This window comes from Macaca fascicularis, chromosome 14 (assembly GCF_037993035.2).
Source record: "Macaca fascicularis isolate 582-1 chromosome 14, T2T-MFA8v1.1".
Classification (NCBI taxonomy): Eukaryota; Metazoa; Chordata; class Mammalia; order Primates; family Cercopithecidae; genus Macaca; species Macaca fascicularis.
Window position 1 is genome coordinate 10,518,048 of NC_088388.1, and position 22,777 is coordinate 10,540,824.

General features: G+C 50.1%; 1 protein-coding gene and 1 non-coding gene across 21 annotated transcripts in view; one reads left to right on the forward strand and one right to left on the reverse strand.

Moving 5' to 3' along the window:
- The window catches only part of MARK2 (microtubule affinity regulating kinase 2), a 75,781-nt gene that overhangs the window by 20,143 nt on the left and 32,861 nt on the right, over nucleotides 1-22,777 (reverse strand). For 4 of the 20 annotated variants that reach the window (XM_074013392.1, XM_074013391.1, XM_065528034.2 and 1 more), the window contains exon 1: nucleotides 2,488-2,920. The exons of the other annotated variants lie outside the window; for them this stretch is intronic. The gene's annotated coding sequence lies outside the window, so the exon portion shown is untranslated. Of the gene's footprint in view, nucleotides 1-2,487; nucleotides 2,921-22,777 lie in introns of those variants that run through there. 20 annotated transcript variants of the gene reach the window in all.
- On the forward strand, nucleotides 8,714-8,817 carry LOC123568875 (U6 spliceosomal RNA). The gene has a single exon (XR_006692435.1). It is a non-coding gene; the product is annotated as a U6 spliceosomal RNA (small nuclear RNA).

A 22,777-nucleotide genomic window follows, 5' to 3' on the forward strand; every position in this document is an offset into this window, starting at 1 on the left:
TGTGTGGCACAGGTCAGCATTCCCTGCCTGGCCCTGCTGCATGCACACTGGGCTTCAAGGAGCCTAACAACCACAAGCAAGATTCTGCCATTCATTCTCCTCCTTTCTGGTTAAGACTGTAGATGTCGGAGATAACCTGCTAGGTTTCAAATCCCAAATCTGCCACCTACTCAGCACATACTAACTTTATTATTATCATCAACATCATCAAGTCAGGCACAGTGGCTCATGCCTTTACAGGCAGCACTTAGGGAAGCAGAGGCAGGAGGATAGCTTGAGCCCAAGAGTTCAAGACCTGCCATTCACAAAAAGGAAAAAAAAAAGAATATATTTAAAAAGGCAATATAGCGAGACCCTCATTCACAAAAAGGAAACACACACACACACACACAAAACCCCAAAACAGAACAACTGTAACATCAACATTGTCAAGAAGGAGGTGAGATTATTACAAATAGGAAAGAGAAGTACCCAAAAAAACGACCGGTGGCCAATATTGCCAGACATTTGTGCCAGGCAGCGATCTTGAGGAACGCTGCAGTCCAACAGAACCAGGTTCAAGTCCTGTCTCCCCCACCTACAAGCTTTAATTTCCTTATCTGTAAAGTAGCAATAAACGTTCCCTACTTTACAAAAGTAAATGAGAGAACACATGTAAAACACCCTATCCAGTGTTCAGTAAGAGCAACCATTATGTCCCCAAATACTACTATCTGCCAATCCAGAGGTCTCACTGTCAAAACAACCTTCCAAATCAAAGTTGAGCCCGCTAAGCCAGCTACAGCCCAGCTGGAGGCTGACAAGAGATGCTAGGGGCCTTTCCGCAAAAGGGGCCAGGTTGAGCGCCCGCTCTCCTCCAGACCTGGTGAACTGCCACACTCCCTCAACCTGTTGCTAGCCGACACCAGCACCTCTACCCTTCAAAAGAGGGAAGAAGGGGAGTTAGGAACTCAAGACAGGGTCGCTGTGAAGGGCTGGTCCCACACTGGATATCCAGGACAGGGAAAGAGAGGAGGTTCTGCTTGTTCAGGAGCCAGAGAAGCAATAAGCACTGATGCTTGCTCTTTGATCCCCTGCTCCAAAGTCACCAACCCACTTTTCAGGACTGAACCATCCAACTCACAGGACTCCAAGTGCTCAATCCTTCCCTTACTTACCCCTGCACCCCCTCTTCTATGCTGTAATATGTTTCCCACAGCAGGGATGTGAGCCAGGGTAAGGAGGCAAGCCACGGGGAGGAAGCAGAGAAAAGAGAACGGGAAAAGAGAGGAGAAAGTCTCCAACAGAAATGCTTCTTGGGGGTAAGGCCCCAAGTGACACAACTTCCTCACCTAGCTGCTTCCCTGAAGGATAAAGTGGTAAGAGTATGCAGTGGCTAATATAGAGCTAGAGTTTCCCTTTTTGGGTTCTGGCTGCACCATTCAGCTTGGCCCTGGGTCTCACCAACAGGATGGCAGGCTGAGGATTAGCTACCCTACTAGGCCAACTCAATAGGACCTGGCGAAAACCATGCTCTCTCCTCCACCACCATCCTCCCTGCTTATAGTAAGATGTGGCACACCAGGCACTCCCAAAGCTCTGGCCTATATCATACTCCAGGCAGGCCCTAAAGGATGGAGGAGGTCTGTCGAGAGGAGCCCCTGTGGCTCTCAAGTAGCCTTTAGGAAGAATAAGGGGTCACCCTGCAAGGCAGTTATTTGGAACCAAAAGGCAAACCAAGCAGTTACTAAGCAGGCCTGATTCAGAAGTAGGGCTGAAACAGCTTTGGGGTCGGCTACTGAGAGGAAGAGAAGGCAGGACATGGAGGAGAAAATAAAAAGACAGTTTTGCATCCACTGGGCCTGTCGGGCCCTTTCCGCCTGGGATCTCAGACTCGGCCTAGGTGTGTTGTCAGGCTTGCCCGGAAGACAGCCTCCACCCCGAGAGGCCTGGCGCTGACTCAGGTAGGCAGGGCCCCGGCCCTAATGCTGGAGGCTCCTACCAACAGTTGTCCCGTGGAGAAGCTCATGCTTTGGGGCTCTGCATTCAGGGCTGGCCTTAAGTGTCCTTTGGCTTCCCGAGGGCTGAGAAGGGGCCAAACCAGGAGGGGTGATACTCTCTGGCCAGAAGCAGAGTAAGCCGGGCACTACAGAGTCGGGAGAGAAAAGTATCCCTTGGGCACCGGCCCTGGGTGACAGCCCTAGATCCTAGGCTCCCCCTCACTGGAGCACCGGAGCATCCTCTCTGAGGCCTCGGGACTCTGCCTCCCACCAGTCCCTCCTCGCCCACTTGTCAAGCCGCTTGTTCCCAGGGGAGACTCTTCTGGTATGTGCTCCCTCTTCCTTTCCTAGTCAATGCCACTTCCACATCTGGACAGCCTTCCCATGAATATTACTATGCTGGACTCAGGCAGGGCGCCACTTAGCAACTCTCTAAAGATCCTATGTTTGAGGTGAGAGGGAAGAAAGAGGAGGAGGCAATCCTAGAGTAAAAAGGGGGACAACATACCAGACTGGAGAAAGGGAAAAGGACTACCAGCGACTTCCATTCAGCAGAGCCCACAGCAGAACCTGTCAGGCAGCGAGGGCAAAGTACAGAGGCCGGGAAGAGCCAGGCCCAGGGCGGGGGCTGCCGGCTCAGCCAGCCACCCTTACTCAGCCGGAGCAGGCGACACCTTCCACCACCTCCTCAGTGAAAAGTAGCTAAGCAGCCAGGCCGAGCGGTTCCTGCCTGGGAACCTGGACGGTGTCGCAACCGAAACCACCACTAGCAGAGAGACTGGGTTTGGCAAGGAGAGCAACAGGGACAAAGCCCCGCTGACTTCTCAAGGGCCAGAAGCCTGGTGGTAAGGAAGTGCGTGCAATTCCAGGACAGTACACCAGAAGCAAGGTGGGAGGGAAGGGGCAGGAGGGGAATAGGGCAGGAAGGGAGACAGAGAGAGAAAGAGGCGGGTTTAGATCAACTTCCTTCTCCCCTCCCCCCCCTCCCTCCCCGGAAGTGGGCAGCCCCACCCTCCCCAAGGTGCTTTGCTGGGTAACAGCTGGCGAGAGGGTGAGGAGACTCACTGCAGCCACGGCTGTCATAAAACCCTAGCTCACCTGTAGCAGGTGGGACCTGGGTAGGGGCAGATGACTTTAACAAAACCTCCAATAGGGCTGGGGAGGAATACGTGTGACTCAGATGTGCTGACCCAGAGTGGCGGCCCTGCCAAAGACCAGCAAACCACCCCCTCAAGAACGGAGCAGGGAGGAGGGTGAGCAGAAACCAGCAAGCTGACAGTGGCGGATGGACCTCCTACTTCCTAAAAAAGCAGTGCTTAACCTTAGAACCATGCACATTCCACTTAGACACAAAATATTTTGGGCATAATTTCAGGGAGTTCGGGGACTCTATGTAAAGCCCCCTAGAGGTCTGTTTTCTAGATTAAGAGCCTTTATCACTGATAGAGCATTCTATCAATGAAAAAATCATGTTTAATCCTAGATTTTGCCCAAAAGCTAGAAACAATCCAAATGTCTCTTCTAAGTGCCTTCCAGCCCTGCTTCTGAAAATTCATCCATCCCTAGGTTCTAACTCACCTCCAAGTCTCCAGTCTCCAGTTTTGCCTTACCTTCAAAACAACACTGCTTTCTCAAGGAATTCCAAAGGCCTGGGATTTCTCACACTTTCCTCCTGCTAAGCCCCCACTACCTGGGCACATGGTGAGCACGGGGCAAGCTGGCTGTCTCTCATCTGGAGAAGACTCCCCTTCCAGACCAACGACCCCTGTCTACGTGCTGGTTGCAGCCTTGCCTCTGGTTCTCAGAACGATTTCTCATTCATCCCTGATTCTAGGCTAGGCTCTTTCTCATTAAGGAACTCTGTGACCTTCTCATGTTGGTAGCCATTAACCCTCTAGGGAAGGGCAAAGCTTCCTCTGTGCTCTTACAGAGGAAGATATCTTATATCCCTGCAAGACCATGCTACTCAGGAATGGCCAAGAAATGTTTGCCTTACACATGAGCCCTGGCCAACAGATTCACATTTCTGATACTACTGTATGTCCACTTTGTTTTCTCCAAACACAGACCTACAGGGTAGGTAGTCTCCCCGTTTTCCATTGAGAAATTGGCATTCAGAGGTTATGAGACTTGCCCAAAATCTCACAGCTTCTCAGTACAGAGCTGGGGCCAGAGCCCAGAGCTTTTGTCACCATTTCAGCACTCTGCTGTTCCTGACAGTCAGTCCCCCTTACCAGTTTCTCATCAGCCCTTCTTGATGCCTAGTTGTGCTCTCATTTCCCCCAAAAGATAAGCCCCTGGCTCCTCCTCCATAAGCTAGGAGGCAGAAAGTATGAAAGCTCAGGAAAGGCACTCGGGACAATGGGAATGACAATGTTTGATTCAGGCCAATGGTGGAGGGCTGTTTAAAGGCCTCTCCCAGTGGTCCCACTGCAACCCTTTCCTTTTCTCAGCCCCCGAAAAGTGGGCCCTGACTTCAGTGGGCCCACTGGATCCTGGGCTTGAGCTTGCCTGGGCCCTCCGGCCCCTTCACTCACTGGTAGACTGAGAACCAGAGCAGGATCAAACAGCTTCATTTTTCCAGTCCCTTCATTTTTCTAGGGCTTTGCATTGTGACAGAAGGACTGTTTCCTCAATCCTATTTGTGGGAGACAGTAAGGGGTTTTGCAAACGGAGGAAATACAAAGCACTGACCTCAAACAGAAAGGCTGGGAAGAGACAGGGTAGGATTTAGATAAAAAGTCACATGGGGGCCAGGCACGGTGGCTCACGCCTGTAATCCCAGCACTTTGAGAGGCCGAGGAGGGTGGATCACTTGAGGTCAGGAGTTCGAGACCAGCCTGGGCAACATGGTGAAACCCCATCTCCACTAAAAATATAAAAATTTGCCGAGTATGGTGGCATGCTCCTGTAATTCCAGCTACTCAGAGGCTGAGGCATGAGAATTGCTTGAGCCTGGGAGGCAGAGGCTGCAGTGAGCACAGATTGCGCCATTGCACTCCAGCCTGGGTGACAGAGTAAGACTCTGTTTCAAAGAAAAAAAAGCCACATGGGGCTGAGCACTGTTGCTCGTGCCTTAATCCCAGCACTTTGGGAGGCCATGGTGGGAGGATGACTTGCGCCTGGGAATTCGAGACAAGCCTGGGCAACACAGTGAGACCCTCTCTCTCCGAATTCAAAAATTAGCCAGGCATGGTGCCATGGGCCTGTAGTCTCAGCTACTCAGGAGGCTAAAGCAAGGTGATTGTTTCAGTCCAGGAGGTGGAGGTAACAGTGAGCTATGATCGTGCCACTGCACTCCAGCTTGGGTGACAGAATAAGAATGACTCTTGTGACTCTTATTATTTTTTTTTTGAGATGGAGTCTCACTCTGTTGCCCAGGCTGGAGTGCGGTGGCGTGATCTTGGCTCACTACAACCTCCGCTTCCCGGGTTCAAGTGACTCTCCTACTTCAGCCTTCCGAGTAGCTGGGATTACAGGAGCCTGCCACCACACTCAGCTAATTTTTTAATATTTTTAGTAGAGATGTAGGTTTCACCATGTTGGCCAGGATGGTCTCAATCTCCTGGCCCTGTGAACCGCCCGCCTTGGCCTCCCAAAGTGCTGGGATTATAGGTCTGAGTCACCGCACCCAGCCTCTTTTTTTTTTTTTTTTTTTTTTGAGATGGAGTCTCGCTTTGTCACCCAGGCTGGAGTGCAGTGGTGTGATCTCGGCTCACTGCAACATCCGCCTCCTGGGTTCAAGTGATTCTTCTGCCTCAGCCTCCCAAGTAGCTGGGATTACAAGTGCATGCCACCAAGTCCAGATAATTTTTGTATTTTTAGTAAGACGGGGTTTCACCACCTTGGCCAGGCTAGTCTTGAACTCCTGGCCTCAAGTAATCTGCCCGCCTCAGCCTCCCAAAGTGCTAGGGATTACAGACATGAGCCATTAAGCCCAGTCTCTCTTTTTTTTTTTTTTTTGAGACAGGGTATGACTCTATCACCCGGGCTAGAGTGCAGCAGCACAATCTTGGCTCACTATAACCTCTGCCTCCTGGGCTCAATCCATCCTCCCACCTCAGCCTCCCGAGTAGCTGCAACTATAGGGCCACAGCAATATGCCCGGCTACTTTTTGTATTTTTTGTAGAGATAGGGTTTTGCCAGCTTGTCCAGGCTGGTACTGAACTCAACAATTCAAGCGATCTGCCCACCTTGGCCTCCCAAAGTGCGGGGATTATAGACATGAGCTATCACTCCCAGCATAAGACTCTGTCTCTTAAAAAAAGTCATGTGCCTGTGGCAAGTCCCTATTTATTAATTTATTTTTAGACAGGGTCTTGTTCTGTTGCCCAGGCTGGAGTGCAGTGGTATGATCTTGGCTCACTGCAGTCTTCGTCTCCTGGGCTCAAGTGATCTTCCTCTTGAGCACCTGGGACTACAGGCATGTGCCACCAAGCCCGCTAATTTTTGTATTTTTTGTGCAGACAGGATTTCTCCATGTTGCCCAGGCTGGTCTCGAACTCCCTGGGCTCAAGCAATCCTCTCACCTTGGCCTCCTAAAGTGCTGGGATCACAGAAGTGAGCCATTGCGCACGGCCATATGAAACATCTTGTAACTGGGAGCTGGAGTCCCTTGTTTTTTAACCCTTCCTCCCTCACTGTATCCAGAAACCGTCTTTGCATCCTTTGATTCTGAGCAACTATGGTTATCAACTGCCAAGAGCCAATAAACCAGAGGAGCATTCAGTGTTGGAGAGCTTGTAAAACTGGCAGGCACTCACCAGTGGAGAGCCTGGATGCTCCCACCCCCAAAATTAACTGTGACTGCTCCACTTGAGAAACAGCCACATTCCTTTACTATCCCACTGTAGATGGGAGGCAGGGGCTGCTCCCTCTTCCCAGCCAGGGTAGGAGCCTCCCTCACAAAGGATAACCAGAAAGCCTGCAACTTAAGCACAAAGCCAAAACCAAGGTGGTTTACTGCCCTTTAGCTCTCTGAGCTACAATCCTCAACACAAGGCAGGGAGATCAGCACTGCAGCCTGGCCCATGAGGCGGGCCGGGCCTCAAACCTGCCTGGGAAAAACCTGACATGGCAAAAGAGGTGAGAACAGAGAGCCACCTCCAGCTCACTCTCCTTCAGGCCTGGAAGCCACAATGCAAAGAGCACTCTCCAAATCTCTTGTCTTCAGAGCCACTTGAAATGCTGGGCTCCTCTTGAAAGTAGGCTTCCAGGACCACTTTCATCCCTGAGAATCTGCTTGCTGGGGTCTGGTCTCTAAATCCCCAACTACTGTTAGACTAGCAAACCTTTGTTCAACAGTATTCTGGAGCCCTGGCTCCAGTTGCAAAGCTCAGTGAGATCTGGCTCCTGCCTTCCAGAATCTTAGAAGAGGTAAACTATACAGAAAACTTACTAGAGTCGCTCTGCCCACCTCTGCTGCTTACCAGTTGACTGAACATGAGCAAAGTGACATAACTTCTCCAAATCTGTTTCTTCATTTGGGACATAAAGATACTAGCTGGACCCATTTCACAGAATTAGCGGGAAGACTGAGAAAATCTGGCCGGGCATGGTAGCTCACGCCTGTGATTCCATGACTTTGGGAGGCCAAGGCAAGCAGATCCCTTGAGCCTAGGAGTTCGAGGCCAACAGGGCGAAACACCGGCTCTACAAAAAAACACAAAAATTAGCCGGGGTGTGGTGGCATGTGCCTGTAATCCCAGCTACTTGGGAGGCTGATGTGGAAGGATCACTTGAGCCCAGGGAGGTAGGCTGAGGCTGCAGTGAGCCGTGATCACACTGCGGCACTCCAGCCTGGGTGACAGAGTAAGACCCTGTCTCAAAAGAAAAAAAAAAAAAAGAAAAAAGAAAATCCATGTCAGTGTTTAGCATAGAACCTGGTGTTCGGGAATGTCTTGATGATGGATTCTATTATTATCTAGCTTCACTTTGGGGTAGGAACCATTGTTTCCCATCTCCAAGGGTTCTCTGGGCTCTGGGAAGAGCTGCAATACCTAGAAACTTGACTGTAAGTACCAGTATGGCTAAGTTGATTCCTGTCATCCTGCTATTCCTTCTATAACAAGGAAAAGTCAAATTCTTGCCATGGCTGGGACATCAGGCAAAGACGACCTTCTTTCCTAACATAAAACCATCCTGCAGGAAGAGTAGGTGAATGACAAAGTGCCCATGCCTCTGCCCTCTGTGTGGCCCAGAGGATGATGACAGTGGTCCTGCCAGGGTTCTTGCCTTCTTCATCAGTTCCTTAACTCCCTCCTCCCAGAAAAGGTCCACAAAACAACTGATATACCAGTACCACATGGTGCCAAGGGCTGGGGGAAGCTCACACTGCCAGCCTCGCACTTTATGCGGTTCTTCCCATACCAGTGGGTTACCGTAACCATGGAGACCAACAAATTCCTCCATATCACAGGAGAGCCAGCCTGCCAGTAGCCCAGGGCTCTGGGGGATGGGGGTGGTGGGGGTAGGCAGAAGGCAGCCTGTAGCACAGAGGTTTGGCTCACTTTACACAGGACTGTGGGGAGGTAGCAGATCCTAACCAGTGCAGCTGAGGTGGCTGGGCTTCCTCCTAAGCTCGTTTTCTTTGCCTAGTATGTGTGTTCTTGGCATATTTTCTGGGCTCTCTAGACACTCGGTCTCTCTTCCTAGCTCCACTGCTATACACTGGGGATAATAGTGAAGGGTGCCGTTCCGGAGTTAGACCTGTGATAACCCAGTTCCACCGCTCTGCACATACATGCGCATACACAAAACATTGGAACAATACAGAAAAGATTAGCATGGCCCCCGTGCAAGGATGACACACAAATCTGTGAGGCATTCCTTTTTTTTTTTTTTTTTTTTTGAGACAAGAGTTTTGCTCTTGTTGCCCAGGCTAGAGTACAGTGGCGCGATCTTGGCTCACCGCAATCTCCACCTCCCAGGTTCAACTGATTCTCCTGCCTCAGCCTCCCAAGTAACTGGGATTACAGGTATGCACCACCATGCCTGGCTAATTTTCCTCAGGTGATCCACCCAGCTCGGCCTCCCAAAGTGCTGGGATTACAGGTGTGAGCTACTGAGCCCGGCCCATATTTTTTAAAAGATTAAAAATTGTATTATTTCAGGCTAGGCATGGTGGCTTATGCCTGTAATCCCAGCACTTTGGGAGGCCAAGGTGAGCAGATCACCCAAGGTCAGGAGTTCGAGACCAGCCTGGCCAATGTGGTGAAACCCCATCTCTACTAAAAATACAAAAATTAGCAGGGTATGGTGGCACGCGCCTGTAATCCCAGCTACTAGGGAGGCTGAGGCACGAGAATCACTTGAACCTGGGAGGTGGAGGTTGCAGTGAGCCGAGATTGCACCACTGCACTCCAGCCTGGGCTACAGAGTGAGATTCTGTCTCAAAAAAAAAAAAAAAAAAAATTTTTTTTGAATAAATAAAAATAATAAGAAAAAAGAATAGTCAGGATTGTGGTACAAGGAGCTACCCAGATCTACACATACTAAAAGGAAAGTGGTCATCTATCCTACGTGTCTTCCTGTGATCCAGGTTAAGTCCTCTTATCCTTTGTTTATCTCAAATCCAGACACTGTCTTAGCTGGGAGTGGTCGCTCACTTCTCTGGACTCTCAGCACTCTATCTGTACCCTTCATTTCTTCTTCTTTTGTAAGAGATGAAGTCTTGCTCTCTCGCCCAGGCTGGACTGCAATGGCACAATCACAGCTTACTGCATCCTCAAACTCCTGGGCTCAAGGGATTCTACTGCTTCAGCCTCTCAAATAGTTGGGACTACAGGTGTGTGCCACTATACCTGGCTAGTTTTTTATTTCTTTTGTAGAGATGGCATCTTGCCATCTTGCCCAGGCTGGCCTCAAACTCCTAGGCTCAAGCAATCTTCCTGCCTCAGCCTCCCAAAGTGCTGGGATTATAGGCGTGAGCCACCACACCCAGCCCCACTAATTTCTTGTTTGTGTCCCCATACCTTAACCCCCTCATGCTCTGACAGATCAGAGCCAGTGTCTCCTTCACCTTCATATACCCTCAGTGCCCAACAATGCCCACACCTACTTGGCCCATGTTATAATACGTAGGGAACAAGAGAGGCACAACTTTTTCATCTTTAAAGTTGCCTACTCTCGACCCCAAGATATAAGGGTAAGGGAAGGAAGATCACAACTTCTTGCTACCAGCCCCGTTTCCCCTCTTTCAAGGCATTTGTTGCCCTTGAAGTTGGTTGGTTACTATCTGTCCTTCCTGCTAGACTACACTACAAAAGGAGGGACCTTGGTCTTTTTTTTTGAGACAGTTTCTTCTCTGGCCATCCAGGTTAGAGTGCAGTGGTGCGATCTTGGCTCACTGCAACCTCCGCCTCAGGAGTTCAAGCGATTCTCCTGCCTCAGCCTCCCAAGTAGCTGGGATTACAGGTGCCCGCCACCATGCCTGTTTTTTTTTTTTTTCTAAGTAGAGACGGGGTTTTGCCATGTTGGCCAGGCTGGTCTCGAACTCCTGACCTCAGGTGATCTGCCCACCTTGGCCTCCCAAAGTGCTGGGATTACAGGCATGAGCCACTGCACCAGGCCAGGTCTGTCTTATTCATGGCCCAGAACAATGCCCAGCACAATATTCAATATAGTACTGAATGAATAAATGTATACAAATGAATAAATAAGAAAACATGTTAGGGTGTCTTCATGACAGTCTCTGGGACCAAGTGATAACTGACAGCCCACATCAATGTACTCTGCAAAAAATAACCATGAGGGTAGTGAGCCACGAGATCCCCTATTCCAGCGATGGATGAAAAGTGAGTGATCACCAAGGTGAGCTGGAGACAGACTCAGAATATAGGCACAACCAGGGACCAGCGGGGCCCATCACACTTGCTCCCCTGAATCAAGCCCTAACCTTCCTTTCGTCAGAGGGAAAACCCTCTCCTTCAAACTTCCTGCTGCCCAAGACAACCACCAGGTACTCCCACTTAAGACAGTTCTCTCTGCCTCTCTACATTTAGTTTCTCTACTGCTTTGCTATCAAAACCATTGTGTCTTGCTGTGACAATGAATGCAACTCCAGCCATTCTAAGAGCTACCAATTGGGGACAGACAGTGACTTGTGTAAGAATCTAGGAGACATTTATTTATTGTTTGCCACACTAAGAGTTCTGCTTTAATATTTCTTACTTGAACCAATGTACTGACTCTAAGGCCCTGTTAAATGTAGGGTGTCAAAATAATTTCACCCATACACACCTGCCTCCTGTCCTGCTGCACGAATCAGCATTCCCACCCTGCCCCCAACCCCTCCCCAAACTGCCTCCTGTTACAAAAAAGCAAAGGAACTAAAAACGGCAGCTGGGGAGCTCAGTTGACTCACCCAGCATAATCATCTCCTCCCAGAATCTCCCATCTTCTCCTGGGGTTTTTGCCAACACAAAGTAAAAAAGAAGCATGAGATCTTAAAACAAAAAAAAAAAAAACTCTCTCAGCATTTATGCAACAGTCTTTCTACCTGGGTACAGATTTAACCCTTTGTTTCTGCCCTTTCCAATGTGGTTTCCTTAAAATTTGCTTGTATGCTGAGGATAAGATCCAGTCTGGAGCTGGGAAACAGGCCTTCTAGACCCCCCAGACCCAGCACTGCTGCTGGAAAGTGCAGAACAAGACATGTGCCTCTTCCTGCTCCATCTTTCTCTGGAAGTGAAGAAATACTGCCTTCCTACTCCTCCAGTTTCAAAGAGGGAGTTGAAGAAGAAGGAGGAAATGTCAGAAAAAAACACTGGGACAAAGTTTGTTGCCCCAGAAGTCACCATGGCCAGAGGTCACAGCGCATCAGAAACCACCCCAAGGCTGTCACTGCCACCCTCACCTCAGAACTGTCTCCCTGTTGGGCCCGGCTGCAAAGTGGCTACTCCACTTAAGTGACAACTAAAAATCCAACTGGCTGATCTTTCTAGAAGCAAGCCCTTACAGGGCTGCTCCTGCTGACAGGGAGAGGTGCTATCTTTCTCCTGCAGCAGATCACTAAAAACCCAAGCAGGAGAGGGCACCTAAGTTGTGGAATGAGGGCATCCTGTTTCAGGTGCTACCGGACTATGGATCAAATCAGCTGACATGGAGAACCCAGACAAACCTAGCCCTCAAGGCAATCACAGAAGACAAAGGCAGCTCTCCAGCAACTTTTCTGGGTAGGAAGAGGAGGGTGCTTCTTTTTTGCCATCTGGCGTATAGGAGGACGACTTACTTGTACGATGGATAGTGCCATGACCACAAAATATGATTAAAAAAAAATTTTTTATTTGAGACAGAGTCTCACTCTATCGCCCAGGCTGGAGTGGAGTGGTGTGTCATCTCAGTTCACTGCAACCTCTACCTCCCGGGTTCAAGTGATTCTCCTGCCTCAGCCTCCCGAGTAGCTGGGAGTACAGGTGCGCACCACCAGGACCAGATTTTTTTTTTTTTTTTTTTGTATTTTTAGTAGAGATGGGGTTTTACCATGTTGGCCAGGCTGGTCTCAAACTCCTGTCCTCAAGTGATCTGACTGCCTCGGCCTCCCAAAGTGCTGGGATTACAGGCGTGAGTCACTGCACCCAGCTGAATACAAAATAAAGAGACACTTCCACAGGCAAATGCAAATCTGTTGCAGCATATTAGTCAAGAAATCCCCAAGTTACCAAAAGTTCTGTTCTGAGAAGGAACTCTTTTTCCATGGAAACATGTTACAAATGGTAGCTGTGTTCTCAGGTCAGCCCATAAGGTCCCAGCATAGTATTTCAAGTGGTACGTGAATCGTACCTAAGAGTTAAACCATAGCCCAGAACAGGAAATGGATTCAGAGTTCCAACTCAGGACCTGGGAACAGATCTTTGCTCTCCAAGCACCATGGGCAGCAGACACTGGGGCTCCCTAGCCTTCAAGCTCTGGGTGAGGGCTTGAATCAAGAAGACTTGAGCCAGGTGCGGTGGCTCAATCCTGTAATCCCAGCACTTTGGGAGGCCGAGGTGGGCGGATCACGAGGTCAGGAGATTGAGACCATCCTTGCTAACATGGTGAAACCCCATCTCTACTAAAAATACAAAAAATTAGCCGGGCGTGGTGGTGGGCACCTGTAGCCCCAGCTACTGGGGAGGCTGAGGCAGGAGAATGGCATGAACCCGGGAGGCGAAGCTTGCAGTGAGCCAAGATCGGGTCACTGTACTCCAGCCTGGGCAACAGACCCAGACTCCGTCTCAAAAAAAAAAAAAAAAGGAAGACTTGAACAAGAGAGCTTCAAAGCATTTGGGGTAGAGCTTAAGGCTGGGTAGGAGAGAGGGTCTGAGGAGATATAAACCCAGATGGAGATGAGGAATGAGGCTAGAGGAAAAATTTTAAATGGGTGCTGCCTTACACAAGAGAAGAGCTAATTAAGGAAGACCAGGTAGAACAACTTCCAGCTAGAGGAGACAAGACAACCTGCAACAGTACCCTGACATATCAGGGGCAAAAAATGCTCTTTACAACTGTCTTCCCTACTAGGCAGCTGACGTGGGGGCTATGCTTCATACCTGCCTTACTCAGCTTGCCACTGCTGCTGCAGTCTCAACCCTGCGCTGATGGCTGGATCCTGTTACTAAGTGGCCATGGCCTAGGCAGGTATCCTGGCCAGCTTGCCAGATCAATGGAGGATTCATTTGTCAGCAGTTAGGTGAAGAGTGGAAAGCCCGAGCTTCTCAGTGAGACTGAGTATATGTCAGCTTATGGCTTTAGGCTGAAGGTGCCCCTCAAAGCCAACCACTGCTGTTTATTCGCTAGTGGCAATGACAATTTTGCTCCAAGGGGGCCCTTGCTGTTTGTACTTTCTACTTAGGAGCAAAGTATGGCAAACCAGAGGACAGTCATTTTCCATTACATGTGCCTTATTAAAAAGTACTTTTTTTTTTGAGACAGGGTCTCTGTCACCCAGGTCAGAGTGCAGTGGCACAATCTTGGCTCACTGCAGCCTCGACCTCCCCAGGCTCAGGTGATTCTCCCACCTCAGCCTTCTGAGTAGCTGGGACTATAGGTGCCCACCACCACACCTGACTAATTTTTGTACTTTTGTAGAGATGGGGTTTCGCCACGTTGCCCAAACTCCTCTCAACTGATAGGCGTGAGCCACTGCACCCGACCAAAAGGCACTTTTTATACTTAATTCATCCTTTCAACATCCTATGAAAAGAGTCTGGGCTGGGTGCGGCGGCTCATGCCTATAATTCCAGCACTTTGGAAGGCTGAGGCGGGCGGATCACTTGAAGTCAGGCAGTCAAGACCAGCCTGACCAACATGGTGAAACTCCATCTCTACTAAAAATAGAAAAATCAGCCGGGCGTGGTGGCGGGCACCTGTAGTCGCAGCTACTCAGGAGGCCCAGGTGGAAGGGTCACTTGAGCCTAGGGAGGTCGAGGCTGCAGTGAGTTGAGATCACGCCACTGCACTCCAGCCTGGTTGGTTGACAGAGCAAGACTCCGTCTCCAAAAAAAAAAAAAAAAAAAGAGTCTGATTGAACTGGTTTCTAAGAGAAGGGAATGGCCCAAGGCATTTCTAACCTCTGTGGTATGAACCTGGGAATGGCACTGTTTGGTGAGATTAGCTCATGCACTGTGGAAGCCCTCAGGAACCAGAACCACCTATTAACAGGTGGCGCTGGGAGGAAGGGGGCCGCTCTTGGGCATTGCTAGATGTGCTGCTACAGAGACTGTGGACAAGGGAACGCTGGGTGTTTTGAAGGAGGCGAGCAGCCAAGTCTGTAGCTCTCCACCTCTGAATTCACTCAGAGACGGCAGGGAAGAAAAGATGGCTCCAAGAGGAATACAGCTCCTACCCAACAAATCCTAAAAGGCAGCTCTAACTGGAAATAGGTATGGTGGCGTAAATGAAGACCCACCCAGGACACCTCTCATCAGTAGAATTTAGCTTGGTGGCCACAGGCCGTGGCTACCCATTCTGTTGCTCTACATAGTTCATGCTAACTACCAAGGACAAAGAACCCCACAGCCACAGAGGGGTCCCTACCAATTCTTGAAAACAGAAGTTAAAGAGGCCGGGCGCGGTGCTCATGCCTGTAATCCCAGCACTTTGGGAGGCTGAAGCAGGCAGATCACAAGGTCAGGAGATCGAGACCATCCTGGCTAACACGGTGAAACCCCGTCTCTACTAAAAATACAAAAAATTAGCCGGGCGTGGTGACGGGCGCCTGTAGTCCCAGCTACTTGGGAGGCTGAGGCAGGAGAATGGTGTGAACCCGGGGAGGCGGAGCTTCCAGTGAGCAGAGATCGCGCCGCTGCACTCCAGTCTGGGAGAGAGAGCGAGACTCCGTCTCAAAAAAATAAAAAAATAAATAAAATAAAATAGAAGGTAAAGAATCAGAAATTACCAAATATCCACACCATCTAAAGCACTGAGAACAATGCCTGGTGACATGCTGGTTATTTCTATAATTTCATATCCTTTTCCAACTTATTCTGTAGGCTGCTAGAAGATACAGCTTGAACTTCTTTACTCAAAGCTCATCACGAATTCCCTGCATCTCCAAAAGGAGACGGATGTTTTCTCCAGTAGAGCCCTGCAGCTGAAGGCTAAGTTCTGGTCATCTATGTACATGGCTTGAACTTGGACTTGGGTTCAAGTCTGCATCCAGGCAGAAAGGCTGCTGCATAAATGGAGCTAGAAAAGGCTCCAGCAGCTCAACCATTTTCTCTCTTCCACAAAAGGCCACTCTCCTCTCCCCTGATGAAAACACACACATCCCACCCTAGATGTATGGACCTGGAAACTCTGCAAATCAACTGTCATTATGGGAAATGTGATCAATGTTTCTCTCTCACACACATGCGTGTGCGCAGTGTGACCAGAGTAAGTCCATTCTCATACACAGTGCTTACTGAAGCTGGGCGCTGCCTCTTCAGCTGTGAGACAAGGGAAACCTGTGTGCATGTATATAGGGAGGGAAGTGATGGTGCTGGTGAAAGCTTAGCCACACTTCCAGCTCCTGGGTGTGTCTGCCATAGAATCCAGCAGCCTCTCTGGCAGTCAGGCCCCTATCGCCACTGTCCTTCACACAACATAACAGGATCGCTGTTTAGGAAGATGGGATTTTTGGTGTTGGGTTTTGTAGCCCATGAACTAGCATACATCTGCCCCATCTCAGGGGTAGTTTCCTGAAACAGCGGCATGTCCTGGGCCCCTGCAGACAGGGTCTGAGAAAGAAAAACAAGATGCCAGAACTAGAAATTTTAGGGTAATAAAGAAGGAATGAAAGTTGGCCACAGTGGCTCATGCCTGTAATCCCAGCACTTTGGGAGATGGAGGTAGGCAGATCATTTGAGGCAAGGAGTCTGAGACCAGCCTAGGCTACATAATGAGACCCCCCATCTCAACAAAGAAAAATTAGCTGGGTGTGGTGGCTCACACCTGTAATCCCAGCACTTTGGGAGGCTGAGGCAGGCAGATCATGAGGTCAGGAGTTTGAGACCAGCCTGAACAACATGGTGTAACCTCATCTCTATTAAAAATACAAAAATTAGCTGGGCGTGGTGGCACGCACCAGTAATCCTAGATACTCAAGAGGCTGAGGCAGGAGAATCGCTTGAACCTGGGAGGCTGAGGTTGCAGCAAGCCAAGATCACACCACTGCACTCAAGCCTGGGCAACAGAGTGAGACTCCATCTCAAAAAAAAAGAAAATTAGCTGGGCGTGGTGGCATGCACCTGTGGTCCCAGCTACTCAGGAGGCTAAGGCAGGAGGACTGCTTGAGCTAAGGAAGTTGAGGCTGCAGTGAGCCTTGATTACACCACTGCACTCCAGCCTGGGTGACAGAGTGAGAATCTCTTAAAAAAGTAGAAGGAATGAAACTGTCCTCTTCTCACAGCTGAAAGCCCTACCCCATGGGAGCAGACTTTTCCCACCTGGTCCTGAGGCCTCACACACACTCCCCTTTACCTTTCTTCACAGACCAGGATTCCTGCTGGTATCTCCACTCTACCCTGACAGCTCTACCATGTCAAGTGACCGTGGTATCTAACGCTGATACTGGTTACCCCATGAAGAGATAACCAAGGTCATGTGAGCTGGGCTGACACGTTCTGCTGCACTTGTTTACAGACAAGGGGATTAAAACAACCTGTCAAGGGAGGGGAGGGGGCACACGGGCAAGCATTGGCAACACGGCATAGAGGCCTCCCGCCAAGAAATTTTTTGCTCAAATATAAAGCAGAAATCTCTCACCAAACCAGCTAACTATGCCAAATACCACTTATGGTCAAGTGACCTTGAGGCACTGCTCAATTTTTCCAATGTTCTTTGGGTTTTTTGGGGGGTGGAGTGGAGGGGAAATTAGGGAGGTAGGCAACATAAGGTCCCTAAAAAGCCCCAAGTTCAATTAACACCCAAGCAAAGCATGTAGGGCTTAAAAAAGACGAGATGTCTTAAGGCTATATTTGTATAAAGCAAGCATTCAATTCTCAGATGCCTAAACTCCCAATCAGAAATCCAAATGCCAAAACAGAACTTTCTGTGATCACTTAGGTTGGAATTGGGAGGAAAGGAATTCCTCTTAGGTGCAGTTCCAGGGCAGAGGGGATCAGGTAGCAGGGAGTCTGGACACCAGGCCAAAGTCATCCTCTCTAACCAGAGGGTCAACCTGACAATGATAGTCGCTGGCCACAAGACACAGGAAGGAAGAGGGAAAGGTGGTCAGCACCTGAGACCCCGGCCTCAGGCAGTACAGGCCGCAGAAACTATATGGCTGTGGTGCAAAAGCTGACCCCTGGATCTGTGAAATTACAGGCTTTCCACCGCTCCTCTGCAAAACCATCTGTCACAGCCCCTAATAACCAATCCTCGGGTTGGGCACAGTAGCTCACACCTGTAATCCCAGTCCCTTGGGAGGCCGAGGCAGGCGGATCACCTGAGTTTGGTAGTTCAAGACCAGCCTGGCAAACATGGTGAAGCTCTGTCTCTACCAAAAATACAAAAATTAGCTGGGCGTGGTGGCGCATGCCTGTAGTCTCAGCTACTCGGGAGGCTGAGGCAGGAGAATCACCTGAATCTGAGGTGTGGAGGTTGCAGTAAGCCGAGATTGCGCCACTGCACTCCAGAGCGGGCAACAGAACAAGACTCCGTCTCAGAAAAAAATAAAATAAAATAAACAGTCCTCCCCATTCAGCAAGGTCGGGCTACTACTGGCTGGTCTCTGCCTCAGGCTCTCAAGTCTTAGCAGCAAGAGGATGTTTCCATTTGGGTTTTCCCACAGCTGGCTGTGGAGGTTGGCAGAAGGCTAAAGTGGTACCCCTTTCCTAGCCAGCCAAAGGGGGAACGTGAAACAATTGCTGGCAGCCTGTGCTCCCACTCCAACATCCCCTTTCTCGCAAAGGAGCAGCTACCACTCTCTTGACCTTTCATCCACAGTCTTGTTGAGGCCAGGGAAGATGCACCCAACCTAAGAAAACTGAAGGTAGTAAGTTAGCGACAAGAGAACGCAGTTTAGGAACTAAAGAACCTGGCTTTCGGGGAAAAGGGGGTATTGTACTCTAAGGGATTCTAAGAAGAAACTCGCCAAACCACCCAGCCAGCTCTTCTGAAGAGCAGGGGTATTTAGAAGTGCTTTTCATTTTCCAAGCTATTAGAGAACAGGGTGGCCTTGGACAGACCTGGTTACAGCAGAATGAGTGCACACACCTGCCACAGAGTGCCAGCCCGGGACAGTAACGTGCTCCAGAGTTCACATACTCACGCGCCCAGAAATCTCCTCCAGATCACTGCTGACAGGCAGAGCAGGGAGGTGGACTGAGTCCCGCTCTGAGCTGGTCACTCCAGTTTGCCTGGCAGGGTGGGGGTGGGGGTGGGGGCAGGGAGAAGTTGGGGAGAGGAGGAGGAGGAGGAGGAAGGGAGATTACTATTCTCTATTTTCAAGCCCTGCCCCTAAAACCAGGGAGGGAAGCGGCGGGGCTCCTGTTGCAGGAGCTCCAATCTCTAGGCACTACAGAGCCAACCAGCTGCATAAGAATTTTGGAGAACATGCACATCAAACAAACTGGGAAAAGGAGGGGAAACCAACCAGGGTAGAAGTGGGTTGGTCCCCTGCCAAGAACTCTGAATGGTACTCCTATCAGAACTAAAACGTAACAGGAGGTGGGCAGGTTTGTGGCCTCTGGGAAAAGGCAGGAGGGAAAGCAGTAAAGACCGGACAAGCATGGGAACAAAACTCACTCCCTGGCAGGAGACGACAGCCTATGGAGTCAGAAGTGAAATGCTGTCCCAGTAAACCTTTCCCAGTAGGACAATCACATTCTAACCTTAGGTCAATTTTCATATGCTTCGCCGGCTGTGACCTGGACCCTGCAGTGTGGAACACGGTCACTTCTACAACCCTGTAAGTTAAGGCCTGCCACTCCAAGCACTTGTGAGGGAAGAGGGACTCTCACTGGCTGTGTTGTGCAATCTAGTCTGTGGCCAAGGGCAAAGCAGAAGCCACAGATGACGGGCCCTCCCACAGAGAGAGGAAAGCTCCTCCCTTTCCAGAACAGAGCCCAAGGCTGCCACAGAGAGGTGCTGTTTAGTGACAGAAATATTTGTCAGGAGTGACCAGAGGAACGGCCACTACGTACTTCCTCTTTCTCACCAACTGCTACCATCAGCCTCCACTGGCTGCCTCTGAAAACCCTGCAGAACCTCCGGTGGCAGGAGTGTTCTCTGAGTCATTCCCTCAAGAGAAAAGGGAAAGTGGGCCTGACTCCTGGGCCTGAAGAAGCCTCCCAGTGCCCTCAGCCAGTCCTTGCTGCAGAGCAAAAGCCAAGGACTGAAATCCTGGACGGCCTACTCTTCACCCACACCTGCATACAGTAAAAGCACTCCCTCTTACTCTAGAAAAGGCACGTGGCGGTGGGGGAAGCACCAACACTCATCTCCACAGCCACACAGCACTGGGAAAAGGAACTGATGGCTTCATATTTAAAGCCTTAAAAAACCAACTTTCTGTACGCACACACGTACACACGCACAAATACGTATATACACACACACAAACGTAACTGATTTTATCTATGTGTGTGTAGGCATATACACATATACATGTAAAATTGATATCCAGATTAGATCCATGTGGTTTCTGGATTTTTGCCCACAACTGTATTATGAGCTGGCTGTCTCCCCTTCCCTGCCTGCAGCTCCAGGCTAACTCTCTTCCCTTCCTAGAGTCTCACTCGGGGTTCCAGCCACCTGTCTTCAAACGCAGAATGGTGTCTCAGACCTCCAGGTCTTGGCCACAGCTTTCCACTGCCTGGAACACTTTCCCTCTAACAGTCACTCCCATTCCTCTTCGTGGTGAGCCTCAGCTCAGACATCGCTTCCACCAGGAAGCTTTCCTGATCCATGCATCACTTCACAGGGTCTCTCTGGACATTTCCCAGCTCAGGCCTTCCTGCACTAGCACTTCACTGCTTGCTGAACAGCCTGACTCCTTCACAACTCTTGTTGGCTGTCTTGTTCACTATTACACAGACTGAGAGCAGCAGAAGGGAATTTCCAAGACTAGACCACTCTGTGTCTTCAGTGCACAGGCACAGCGCCTGGCACCTAACAGGCTCTCCAGAAATGCTTTCCTAACTCACCATGGGAAGTCTTGGGGTCAGAGTCTTCTTGCTTTTCTCAGAGTGACTCCTCACCCAAAAGCTCTTTGCACAGCTCTGCTCCATGTGACCCCTTTTAGCCTGGGTCAGGGCTAGAATGCTGGTGCCCACTTTTAAACCATTCCCAGCCAGGCGCCACGGCTCATGTCTGTAATCCCAACACTCTGGGAACCCAGGTGGGAGGATCGCTCGAGCCTAGGATTTGACACCAGCCTGGGCAATATTATAAGACCCTGTCTCCACCAAAATACAAAATATAAAATAAATAATCATTCCCTAGGGCCTCTGGCACCTCTATGGACACAGTCTCTGGCAGGATTTCAGAGCTCCTCTCCGGTGTGCAGAATTGGGGCCTGCTACCCTTCCACTTGTCCTTTCCCAGCCTGCCTTCTGCCGTAAGGGCTGCAGCCAGCCCCTCTTAAGTGATGGCAATGGAGGCACAGTGCCAAGGGCCTAAGATCCATTCTAGACCCAACTCTGTGCAAACAATTTATGTCACCTTGGGCAAGTCATTCACCCTCTTGGGACCTTTGTTTTCATGCTTATAAAATGAGGCACCGGAGACGAGCCCTGAGTGTCTTCCTGTGTGGATGTGACAGTCCTCAGTGCCTCTGTGCTCACAAGCCTTCCAGCCCTCTTCAAGACCACAGCAGGAAGTGGGCATCGTCTGCATGTCCTGAAGATCGCTTCCTGACCTTGACTTACGTCAAGACAACCTGCCTAAAAGTCTGGCTCCGGAAGTAAACCTCACCTAACATGACTAAACACCAGGTTGGAAAATCTCTTCCGCCTAAGGCTGAAAAAATTAAAAGCAACCTAGGTAGACAACTCCAGAAATCAAGGTAGTAAGCAGCAGCACACCCCAGAAACATGACAACCCTGAACTCAGGGTGCCCTCAAGAAGGATCATCTCCCTCCCTAGACTTCATTTACTCACAATTTACAAGCTCCTGGCCCCTCCCAGACACTCCACATACCATAAATGTAGCCACAAGGCGCAGGGAAAGGCACAGTCTATTTCCAACAGGCCCCAGGGCTCTGCAGCCTTACTTTGAGCAGCCCAGAGTAGGCACAGCCCCTGTTAGGGTAAATGGCACACCTAGTTCCTGGCACCTGCCCCCACCTGCAGCATGATTCCCTCGGAAGCTCGGTGAGTCTGCAGGCTTCCAGGTGGGGAGCTGCCTGCCTGCCTGCCTGCCTGCCTGCCTGCCACGAGCAGGTAATCCATGAAGAATAACTGAGTTGGCAAAGCCTAGCAAGCAGCAGTTTCAGCCTCCCTGCCCAGAGCGGGGGTGGGTGGGGTGAGGGGGGAGCAGGGAGGCAAGTACAAGCAGACCAGTTTAACAGGTCCTTATTTCCACCACCCCACACAGCTGGTGCCTTCTTCACCAGTCCAATAAAAGGAGATTCAAAAGTCAGATGGCGCTTTCATACTACACATCACAAAGAGTAGAATCAAGGAAGAAAACGGTCATCCTTTTCACTCTTCCCCCACCCACAGTGGTCTCGGAAAACATGGTCCCTAATCTCACAGTTCGCGGGTCAACCAGGAAAAGCAACTGATCTGCTCTGAGAGGCTCAAAGGAAAATCTGGGTCCTCGCCATCATCAGGCGCTGAGCTGGTGTGAAATCAGTTCTTCCTGTGCCATGCTCCTGGGCTTTTCTCCCGCTATAAATAACTCCAGCCTTCTGACAGACCACATGACCTCTCCAACGCTGGACAAAATGCCCAACACTAGTGTTCCTCTGCCCACCCATCAAAAAAGAGGCACAAGACTGAGACCACTGTAACCAGGAGCAACAACGCAGGTAGACACGTTGGTGTCTGGGCAAAGTGTCAGGGGCAAGGACAGAACTCAACAAGGCCAGGAGGGCAAGGACAGAACTCAGCAAGGCCAGGAGGGCTTGGCTCTCTGGCTCTGGTCCCTACTCCAAGAAGCCAGACAGTTTCCTCAGCAGTGCAACCTCCCTGCGGTTTCCTCTCCGAGTTCTTAACACAATCCAGCAATGGTGTAAATCTTCTCCCTCATCTTCTCATCCTGAAAAAGCACTTCTTTGTAGTCATTACCACACCTACTTAAGATATTGGTTAAGACTTGTGACTTACACAGCCAAAGAATCAGACAGACAGATATCTGATTTACAAACTGACATGGACGCACTTCCCT